This window comes from Solanum tuberosum, unplaced genomic scaffold (assembly GCF_000226075.1).
Source record: "Solanum tuberosum cultivar DM 1-3 516 R44 unplaced genomic scaffold, SolTub_3.0 scf00279, whole genome shotgun sequence".
In the NCBI taxonomy this organism is placed as follows: Eukaryota; Viridiplantae; Streptophyta; class Magnoliopsida; order Solanales; family Solanaceae; genus Solanum; species Solanum tuberosum.
The window spans coordinates 94,212-102,504 of record NW_006239204.1 but is presented as its reverse complement, the minus strand read 5'-3'; the positions used below and the strand labels follow the sequence as shown (position 1 = coordinate 102,504).

Sequence of the window (8,293 nt, the reverse complement as noted above, 5' to 3'; positions counted from 1 at the left end):
CGAGAGTTGGGTCTCCAATCAAAGTCGTAATTTTAGTCCTGCATTAAGAATCATGAGCCGGATTCCAAATGAGTATCAAGAATCGATAATCAGGATTTGATTTAGGGTGGGAAGTTGAGGTGTGAGGTTGAAAAAGAGTTTTTGAAAAATGTTTTCCTTATTATTTTTGGAGGTAAGTCATTTTCCATAATTTTGAGGAAATTAAATTTATTTGGAAAACATTTAAGTCAACCGAACATGAAAAATTTGAAATCATTTTCCAGAAAATATTTTCCTTCGTACTAAACACAAAACTTATGTCTTTATCTTTTTTTTTCTCCCTCTTTCAAATGATAGTTTATATAGGAGGGTGATAAGAAAACACGATGGGTATATCATGTATATAAGTTTCTATTATGATCTTTGTCTGATTTTTATATCTTTTGATTTTTAGTAAATGGTGCTTTCTTCGCAGATTCATATCCAAGTTCAAGACAATCATCTCTGCTTTTATCACGTGGGAAAAATAGGAATGTAAATTTTCCTCCTAGGAAGAGGATTTGTGTCACTACCGCTTCTAAAAATTTTGAGCAGAGGAATCATCCTTCCATTGAAATCCTTTTTTATGAATGCCTCTTTGAGGTATTCAAACATCTTCCCAGTGGAATAGAAAGAACTGTATGTGCTTGTGTTTCCCAGCGTTGGCTTACACTTTTAAGCAGCATTCACAAGGATAAGATTGCAGAATCTAATGGTATAGAAGGTGAGGAATATCTTGTCAGGTCCCTTGTTAGTAGGGAGGCCACAGATGTCAGATTTGCTGCTATTGCCGTTAGAGCTGCAAATTATGGAGGTTTGGCAACGCTATCTATTCGGGGAGACAATCCTTGTCATGGTATGAGTGATGGTGGTCTCAAGGCTATAGCTTGATGTTGCCCTACTCTGAGAGATCTTTCCTTGTCGAATGTGTCATTAGTTGGTGATAAAGGCTTATATGAGATTGCTCATGGGTGTCATCTGTTAGAGAAGCTTTATCTTTTCTAGTGCCCAAAATTACCGACAATTCTTTGTTGGACATTGCAAAGAATTGTACTCACCTGACCTTCTTGACGGTAGATTCTTGTTCAAATATTGGGAATAAGTCGCCCAAAGTTGTGGGTCAATACTGTCTGAACCTGAAGCTCGTCATATTGAAAAATTGTCCACTCATTGGGGATCGAGGAATTAAAGATTTCTTTTATTCAGCTGGTCATATTTTAACAGAAGTAGAGCTCCAGGCACTACACATCAGCGACATTTCTCTAAAAATTATTTCACAACATAGAACTGCACTGACAAGCTGAAGGCCCTTTCAATAAGTGCTTGCAATGGAGTCAATGGTTTGGGTCTTCACGTTATCTATAAAGCTTGCCCAAATTTGAAGCTGTTTTGTGTCCGAAAAAGTGTCGTCCTGTCAGATAATGGATTGGTTGCTTGTGTTAAAGCTTTAGTATCACTTCATAACCTTCAGTTAGAGTAATGCCACTTGATTACCCCGGCTGAATGTTTTGGTATACTTTTGAATTGTGGTAAGAAACTGAACACTCTTTCCTTAGTGAAGTGCTTGGATGTGAATGACTCAATCAATGCAGTTCCTTCGAAGGCTCTTTGTTGTAACTCAGTGGTATCATTGACTATTCGCAACTTTCCTGGAATAGGCAATGCTACCATTGCTGTAATAGGTAGATTGTGTCACAAACTGACTCAGATAGAGCTGAGTGGGCTTCTTTGTATAACTAACGAGGAACTCGTCCCTGTTGTTAAGAATTGTGCAACTAATTTGGTGGTGGTGAATCTAAGTGGGTGTGTCAATATTACAGACATATCAGTTTCAGCCGTAGTTAAGCTGAATGGGAGATCTTTGAAGTTTCTGCTCGTAGATGGTTGCAGACATATTACTGATGCAACCTTAGTAGAAATTTGGAACTCTTGCTGGATGCTTAATGTACTCGATGTTTCAAAGTGTGGAATCACCGATTCTGGGATTAAAACTTTATCCAGTGCTATACAACTTCATTTGCAGATCCTCTCACTATCCGGTTGCCCTTTGGTGTCAAACAATAGCTTACCCTTCTTGCTTGATTTGGTTCAGAACCTTCTGGGCTTGAACATACAACGTTGTCCCAACATCAGCTCTATAACTGTTGATGCACTTGTAGAGATAAATCCAGGTTGTGATATACTTTACTAAGCAGGTGTTGTCTTGTATTTGGGTTTTATCTAGACTTTTCAGCTTTCGCTACAAGGAAAATACATAGTTTTTCAACCTTTTTTTTGCTTTTCAAGCATACATGTGTTAATTTGCATTTTCTAACTTAGCAGAAGATTTAATGGGTATCATTGTTTCTCATTATTGGGGAATAAAGATAAAATGCTAAGTTGGCTTCTCTACTTCAACATTCATCATATTCATTTTGTCTTTCCCAAATAAGTACCCAAGTGACAGCCCCATGCCATGCGAGGTTTTGTGGTTTAAGAGGAAAAGATGAGAATTCCTATTTAAAATTTTCTTATTGCCAATAGAGTTCGCAGGCACACACTAATGTTTTCGCCTCTACTCTTTTCTCTATCTGCGAGTTAGGTTCATTGAACTCTATTTATTTTGTTTCAATCATATATGTAACAACATTTCATTGAATATTCTAATCACATTTGAGGAAACAATTAAGTGAAAATTGCCCAAGGATCTTTCTGAGTAAATAAAGAGGAGCATATCTATATCTTTTTTTTGTGCCTTACCATTTTTAGCATGTACCGATCATTTAAAGTTTCACATTTATATTTTATACACTTGAAGACGCTTTACATGAACTCCTCATTTTTTGAATGCACACCCTGTGAGCAAGCATGTTATAGGTAAAGACAACTTTCTATGAATCCACCAACATAGTAAAATAACTTACTCTTTAAAAACTGAACTCAGACTCTAATTCATTTGCTATTTCAATAAAAATTCCTCTATTTGCACCAACATTTCAAGTTTAGTTTCATCTGATAGGTTTTTAAATTTATGCACTACATTAAAGTCCTCCACAAGTTCTCAACATTTTTTAATGGTTTGCATATATTTTCCTCAACATTTTTAACTTCCTCAAGAAACAGAAGATCCAATACATATCAATGTTTGATGGTGTCGCTCTTTTCTTAGTCCTTTTTTATCGTCGTATAGTGTAAAATATTTGTTGTGGTATTGTTCCTTTCTCGTAGGTATTGGCACTGAATGACTCGTCCGTGTTAGCTACTGTTAGTTCACTTTAGTTAGGATACTACATTTATTAGTTCAACAATCTTTGTTTATTTATATTACATTATTAGTGTTTGTTTAGGAGTCTTCTTATTCTCTATGTAATTCTATTTAATACTCTTTTATGTTCATTAATAAAGTATCTTATTTCAACACTTACTCAGTGTTTATATGGTATCAGGGCTCTATAAGCTCTAACGAGAATGATCATTATTTTCTTCTGTGCGTCTCTCACGCTATTCAAAAAGATCAGCAACAATGACCCATCACAACGGCAATAACAACCCCAGAGTTGTTAATGCTGACAACACAACAGGTACCAATATCATTATACAATTCAATCCTGCATCCCCAATTACCTATCAAACTCAGTGGTGGCCACAACTTCGCTACATGGAAAGCCTATTTCTCCATGCTTATGTATGGCTACAACCTCTTTGGTCATCTCGATGGAACCACTATTTCTCCCACTCGCACGATCATCGTTGGCACAAACATATCATCTAATCTTGCTTTCTTAACTTGGTTCCATCAGGACCAGCTCATCTAGGATGCCCTCATGGCTTCTAACGAACCCACTATTGCCTCCACTGTTGTTGCCGCCAACTCAACCAAATCAGCTTGGGATGCTCCACATACCACTTACGTAAACTTATCCCAAACCCAAGTCTTTAGTTTACGTGATGAACATGCCCGTGTCATTAAGGACTCTTTCTCCTTCACCGAATATATTCACACTATTCAGTCTCTTTCTGATAAGTAAGCCACTGCTGGTTCTCCGACATCCAACCCTAAACTCAATGTCAAAATACTCAGTGGTCTAGGCACTGAGTTTCAAGAAATCTCTGTTGCAGTACGTGCACGTGATACAGATGCCTCCTATGAGAAATTGTTTGAAAAACTACTAGACCATGAGCTCTTTATTCGTAACGAGGATGTTAAGAAGCTGTCAATCCCCATAACTGTCGTTGCTGCTAAATCCAACACCAACAATCACAACACTCGCAGGCAGAGCAACAATTTTCAACAATGGCGCCATAATTGACATACAAACACTCCACCACAATGATAGTCCAACTCACATCCAAACTTTATTATTCGATGTCAACTCTGTAATAGGGTTGGCCACACCGCTAATGTATGCCGCTCAAAGTCTCACAACTACTTTAAAGCCAAAGTCAACTATATTGTTGGATTTTTTACCGCCACCAACCCTTGGATAGTCGACTCAGGCGCCACCCATCACATCACAACGGAGCCACACAACCTACAACCTAGCTAACTTGGGGAATTCTACTTTGAAAATATGAGAATTTTGGAACTCCATGGATGGAAGGAATCCATGGATGAAAACTATCATACCTAAAGTCCAAATGCTTTTCTTCAATGGAGATATTGAGACCTTGACTTGAAACCCTAGATGAATCCTTCTTTTTCTTCAAGTTCTAGAGAGAATTATTTTGGGAGTTCTTTTTTCTGGTGAGTTTGAAGAGAATGATTTCAATTGGGAAATTTGAGGGTAAAATGCTTATATAAGGGTCTTTAGACATAGGCAAAATGACGTAGTATAGGAATAAAATAATTAAGAAAATACCCACCCTTTACAATAACTTCCAGCTCTCGACCTACGGACACCAATCGACGAACCGTGGACTGACCAACGGTCCGTCCTGCACGGCCGTCGATGGTTGTCAGAAGCTGATTTTTGGGCCAGTGAACCATGGATCATGGTCTGACCTACGGTTCGTAGGTCTGGCCGTGGTCCTAAGCCTCTGCAGACTTGGCAGAAGGCCAGTCCATGGACCACACTACAGTCTGTGGTCCTACCCACGGGTCGTGGTTGGCCTCCGTGGCTGGCACCTGCAACTTCCCAAAACTTATTTCATTTCCCTTTTTCGGATATGGGGTTTTACACCTTCCTTGGAGAATTGTTTGAAACCTTACCAGAGTCTGTTTATTTTAAAGGTTTTCTTTCAAAAATTCCTTTTTAAAAAGGGTTTCTTAATTTTCCTAATATTAAGTGGCGACTCCCTATTACTCCTAAATTAATTGTTTTTTTCTAAAAATTGATAAATAGCCAAGTTACCAAAAGATTTTGAAACTTGGTTTTCTAAATCAGGTCGTAACAATGATTTATGGAGTGTCATTGATCTTATCTCATTGGATAACATTGATCATAGTAATGAGTGGTTGGTTGTGAAGATGGACCTTAATATGTAGAGTCGTCAAAATGGGCTTAGCCCATGGGGCCGGCCCAACCCTACCCGTTATTGGGGTAGGGTTGGAATAAGATTTTTCAAGCCCATTTAAAATTAAGGCTTATAATCCCTTGGCCCTTGAGGATTGATCGAGGTTGGGCCGGGGTCGGCCCATGGGCCAAAACTTTTTATTTAAGAGTAATTTACAATAATCTCACTAGTATATAATCTAATTATTTGAATACACGTTATGTTGTAATATTATGAATCTTCGTACCCAGATACATGTATCTCAGAATATATGGGATCAAAATTAGGTTAATTTGTTCTAGATACACTTTATACAAGTAGATTCGCATGTATCTAGGATACATATACAAATCCCGTGCCCTCGCCTCCCTCTCATATTGCTTGTCACTCTCTTATCTCACTCGTGTATCTGGTATGCGAGATACATGCTAATTACACTAAATTTTTGCTAGTGTTATTGAAACAACACCATTATTTGCCATATTTGATTTGAAAATCTTGTCATTTTCCTGATGTTATAGAATTATATTTTTGAAAAGAAAAAAAGAAGGGTTAGACCGCCCCAACCCTCGGCCCTTCTAGGGTCAGGTTGGGTTAAGCATTTTCAGGCCCTACCAAATGAAGGGCCGCCCTTCCAGCTCTTCAAATTTCTTGGCCAGCGAGGCTTGGGTCGGCCCTTTTTGACAGCTCTATTAATATGGAAGAAAAAGATTAATTGGTGTTTAGTGATGACAACTTAACATGGGGTGATGTTTCAAGAGCGTCGGACAATGAGGATATGTTGACATACATAAGGCGACAAAAGAGACAGTCAAAAGTTATTACAACTAATGTTTCAAGCTCCCAAGCTCCACGTGTTGTCATAAAAGATGAGGTTCATTCAAATAAGTCAAGGGAAGAAGAGATTGAAGGCTATAAATCTAGTGATACCAATGAGAATCACCCTATTGAGGAAGATGATATGGAAGAATATTATTTTAGTGATTAGAAGTAGAATATATAAGCAACATATGTTTTGATAAACTTTTCTTCATTATAAGCACTATATATTTACTATTTATGTGTTTATCATAGTACTCTTTATTTAGTGAAGCCCACACTTTTAGTGCGCTTTAAGTTCCATTAGGGCTTTAGCGTTTTTCTCTTTTGACAACACTGGTTCTCCCTCCTTAATGTCTACATTGCCCATCACTTGTTTGTCATGCTCTGTTTTCTTAACTTGCAATTATCTCTATTTGTAGTGTGTCAACCAGTGTATGAATTGTGAGGTTGGTCTCTCTGCTCTCCCTTATGATCCTACTTATTGTCAACTGGATTATTGCTAGGAAAAGATTTCTCCACCCATCCTCTTGTATCTGTTTCCACTATATTGTTCTCATTGTATGTGATCATCTTTGTAGCTTCAATGATTGTACGTTCCTTGCCCATGTCTACAATGTGTTGATTGCTTTTATTAGTCTATTTATCCTTCTCTACATCCTTGGCTGAAATATCCTGAGAAACACTCTGCTTTACTGCTACTATATTACTGATATTATCAGTATTTCATTTTCCTTTTCATATTTCTCTTCTAGAGTTGCATACTGATTTTGAGAACCAGTATTTATGCAATTGCACACTTTGTTGATTGATCATCATCTTGGCTTTCTTGTTTATGATTTCATTCCAATCCGCCGAATTTTTTCAACAATCTTTCCACTTGTAAGCCTCCTAGGGAAAGACTAAGTAGGTTGAATTTGCTTATGGTTTGTCTCTTTAGCTTGACCATGTTTTCTAGGCGCACTATACTAGTTTTCTCGCTCCCATTATTGCTACTGTCAATAGCTCCCCTATGCATTATTGAATCCTTCTTGTAATCTTCATTCACCTTTGCAAATTCAGGGTGTATCACCCTATATTCATACATAGTATGACCTTGAAGTTTACACTCTTTGCAATAATTGGATACATGATCAGATTAAATATTAATCTGGTCAAATCTATCGGTAGCCTCCTAAAGTTGGCATCAAGTTTCACTTAGATACTTCAATTGGGCAATGTTCATTTTAAACACTTCATGTAGGGTGTCATTGTGTCATTTTGACACTTTTTGCTGACATGTCAAAGTGAGTATGATACACTCAACAATAGCGTGTGGAAGGCTTAACTTAACCATTTTTTTTTTAATTTTCTCTTCTTCTTCTCCATTTTTCAAGCCACCACCTATAATCAGTTTTTCAAGCTTAAACTCCTTCGATGGAGGTTAAATTTTTTATTCAAATTAGTTTTCAAGTCATTTTATTGCTTCTTCATTGTATTATTTTGCCAAAAAATGGATACCAACACCTATTGCAGTTGTCAATATGGGTAGGCCCGCCCAATCCGGGCTAACCCACAATACAAGCTTTGAAATTTGACGGGCTAGCCCATTTTTTTGTGGGCTAGAAATCAGTCAGCCCAACCCACAAGTATGTGGGCAGCGAGCTATGCCGGGCCAGCCCATTTTTTTGAAAGTATATTTTTTATAATTTTTTTTTGAGAAAGTTAACTGGTATTATAAACAAAAGGAGTACACCAATAGTGTGCTCCTACATAGTTACATCAAAAGTATGAAAGGACAACCCAAAACAAAATCTATCTCCTATATTCCTTATAAACTGTCTAGAAATAGGTTAATTTCCCCTATATCCTTAGGTACAGAATGTATACACCAAAAATAAAATGTTGCTAAACAGTTCATCTTTATACTTTGGAAGGGAATGTTCTTGTTCTCAAAACATCTCTAGTTTCTCTCCTTCCAGATTGTCCACCAGATGCAAGAAGG

At 37.4% G+C, this 8,293-nt stretch overlaps 1 pseudogene; it reads left to right on the top strand.

Moving 5' to 3' along the window:
- Positions 1 to 365: 365 nt before the first annotated feature.
- On the top strand, positions 366 to 2,209 carry LOC102585987 (EIN3-binding F-box protein 1-like; annotated as a pseudogene).
- Positions 2,210 to 8,293: the final 6,084 nt, after the last annotated feature.